Source organism: Thermobia domestica, unplaced genomic scaffold (genome assembly GCF_964235325.1).
Source record: "Thermobia domestica unplaced genomic scaffold, izTheDome1.hap1.1 HAP1_SCAFFOLD_1749, whole genome shotgun sequence".
Lineage (NCBI taxonomy): Eukaryota > Metazoa > Arthropoda > Insecta > Zygentoma > Lepismatidae > Thermobia > Thermobia domestica.
Window position 1 is genome coordinate 14,827 of NW_027657459.1, and position 3,046 is coordinate 17,872.

General features: G+C 35.0%; 1 pseudogene; it reads right to left on the minus strand.

Annotated features, from left to right (window-relative positions):
• Positions 1 to 215: 215 nt before the first annotated feature.
• On the minus strand, positions 216 to 357 carry LOC145678041 (5S ribosomal RNA; annotated as a pseudogene).
• Positions 358 to 3,046: the final 2,689 nt, after the last annotated feature.

The following is a 3,046-nucleotide window of genomic DNA, read 5'->3' on the forward strand; positions in this document are numbered from 1 at the left end:
AAGTATAGTAGTAGGTGCACACGGATCGGAAATCAGGTTATTTTAATGTGCCGTGCAAATAAACAGGCTGTTAGTGTAAGAAATAGTGGGTATAACGCTTAGAATATCGATTAATCGCTATGAAATAATGTTGATAAATTATCTCTTGAAAGTACTATAAAATTAATGTTTCTAGTATTTTCGTACTTGAAGGATAATGAAATTTGAAAAAGAGATGCCAACAGCACCTGGTGTTCCCAGGCGGTCACCCATCCAAGTACTGACCAGGCCCCCATCCAAGTACTGACCAGGCCCGATGCTGCTTGACTTCGGTGATCGGACGAGAACCGGTATATTCAGCATGGTATGGCCGTTGGCAACTACCTTTTCTTCAATGTCCTGTTAAGGAAGTATGTTTTAAGTAAGAATTGACATTATTAACTATAAAGGCAAGCATATTAACGTCGTTAACATTACTTGGAATATACTAATATTCGAATAAATATTTGAATGTTCGAATGATGAGTGATTCGGATGTTCATAGTGCCACTATGTCCTATCGAGTTTACTATCACGAACCACGTATGAAATTGTATATAAATAAATAAAAATAAATCCTTTATTAAGTATTGATTACAGGAAAAAGGCAAACTTACATTCTTTAATGTACACAATGAAATGTATGAAAGATATTTTTAAGATATGTTTCACTTACCCTTTATAACGCAAGGTAGTTTTCAGTGTAGCATCCTCTTCAGCTGCGAGATAACGTAAGGCAGATGATCATTCAGTCGTGAAGCACTAAAATGTAATATACATTTTAACTATTATCGATAAGAATTATTTACTGCAGGGATGCAAATAAAGTGAGGCAAATTAGTAAATAAAAACCGATACTGTAACTGATAATGTAATTACGTATCTGTATTAGTTGTATATACAGTAATCGCACGATTATCCGCGGAGTTGGATGTTGGCATAATCGCGCATAATCAGCAGTATGAGCAGAAAAGGGAAATGAAATGAAATCTTTAGATTTACGTCGCATACTTATACCGGTTACGCTAAAGGAGACGGTGATGATGAGTACTGAATGAAGAAAGTGGGAGGAAACGGGAGAAACCCGAGAAAACCCATGAGCACGGTCTTTATGCACGACAAAGTTCACACGGCACGAGCTGGGATTGAACCAGGGACCCCAAGCACCGGAGGCCAAAAAAGGGACAAAAAGTCTTTCGTGCAACTTTCGTTTTCGGTAAAAAGTTTACACATAATTTAGAAAGAGTAGTTTTCTGGTCTTTTTATTTCACAAGTTGGTTCATGTCTATATTTTTTACCCTTGCTTAGTTCCTGTTAAAGACCTCTACCTCTGATTGTATTTTTTGCACATATTCTTATTGTTTTCAGACAACATTTCTAAGAGCGTAATTTATCGTCAGCAAGAAAAGAAAAGGAAAGCCTCGGATAGTGGAATGTGTACTGTATATATATATATATATATATATATATATATATATATATATATATATATATATATATATATATATATATATACGTATTAGTATATAGTTTTATTTTATACGTCTCCTATTATTACACAATGTGCAGATATTGTGAAAGCGCAAGTAAATATGTATAACTCCCCGTTCTGCACTTAATAACTTGAAAGAAGTTCGGGGAAGGTAGTGTAACAGAAAGTGCAAACAGAAATGAGGGTTTACAGGCATTTAATATTATTCCGTAGTAGTATGATTTTTTGTAAAATATATATATATATATATATATATATATATATATATATATATATATATATATATATATATATATATATATATATATATATATATATAAACATACATATTCAATGATATAGTAAGAGGTTAGCAGCACTGATAGAACTGCAGAAAGTACAAAACCGTTAATAAGAAAGAGAGAGAGATGGTGGCCGCTTTTGTGCTTTTCATTGGCTAATTCCGAATTGCGCGCGAATACGTACGAGATTTCTTTCTTTTTCCTCTTCGCAGCCCAGATGTTGCCAATTAGAAGTTTTTAGTACTACATTTGTATGAAAATGTTGCCTTTAAGAAATGTGGTTTGCATACGGAGAAAAGAGCAAAATGAATATTTATCTTAGTGGGCATGAAAAAAGACGAAACATTTTGCAAGATGGACACACGAACTTCCTTAATGCAGGCGTTCAGTACATTATTGTAAAGAAAAAAACACTAAAAAGAATTACTTCAATATCCCTAGCAACATTCAACAATTCATAGAGAAAAATCTTTATTTTGAGAACAATGGAAAACTATGTAATTGTAGATAACTACTAAATTTAATGATTAAGGAAAACGTTTAGGCCCGGCCCTTCAGAAAGAAAGTGCACAGAATTTTCTCTCATGGAAGCAATTGCAAAATCAACATTTTGTTTGCAGTTATAATTAGAGGATCTATATACAGGGTGTTCGAAAAAGAATGTATCCTCTTGAAAGAAAATATTCTCTGGGCCCCTAATCCTTTATATACCGAAAGGAAGTTTGTATAGCATTTTTTCTTACCTTCGTTAGAAGAATTGAAAGTGACTACTATCGTGACACGGGAGATATTTGATCGATAGTCGAATTACTCCCATGCTCGAATGAACACGTCTCTTGTAAGGAGAGGAAAGGCTTCTGTGATCCGCTATCGCAGCTGTGTCATATCTGCAGAGAATGTTAGGACACAAACGTGATCTTTGAGAGCCTCGTGAAAAGAAGTCGCATAGTATCATGTGTGGAGACATCGGGGCCATCTGAAGAACGCTTCATCATTAGGACCAAGGGCGAGTTACGAAACACTCTGGGATATATTTATTAACATAACTTCTCGTCATTCTGCAAGTGTGGTGGAGCTCCATCCTATTGGAAAAGGAAACCTCGGGAGCCCTCTTCATGTGTAGGTATCGTTCACATCTGAAGCATGTGAAGATAGATTACTGTACTATCGTGTACCTAAAATCATTTTCTACGAATACGAACATGTCTACACTGAAGGCAGTGCAGCTCTTTTTCTCTTTTTTTTTTGGTCATGT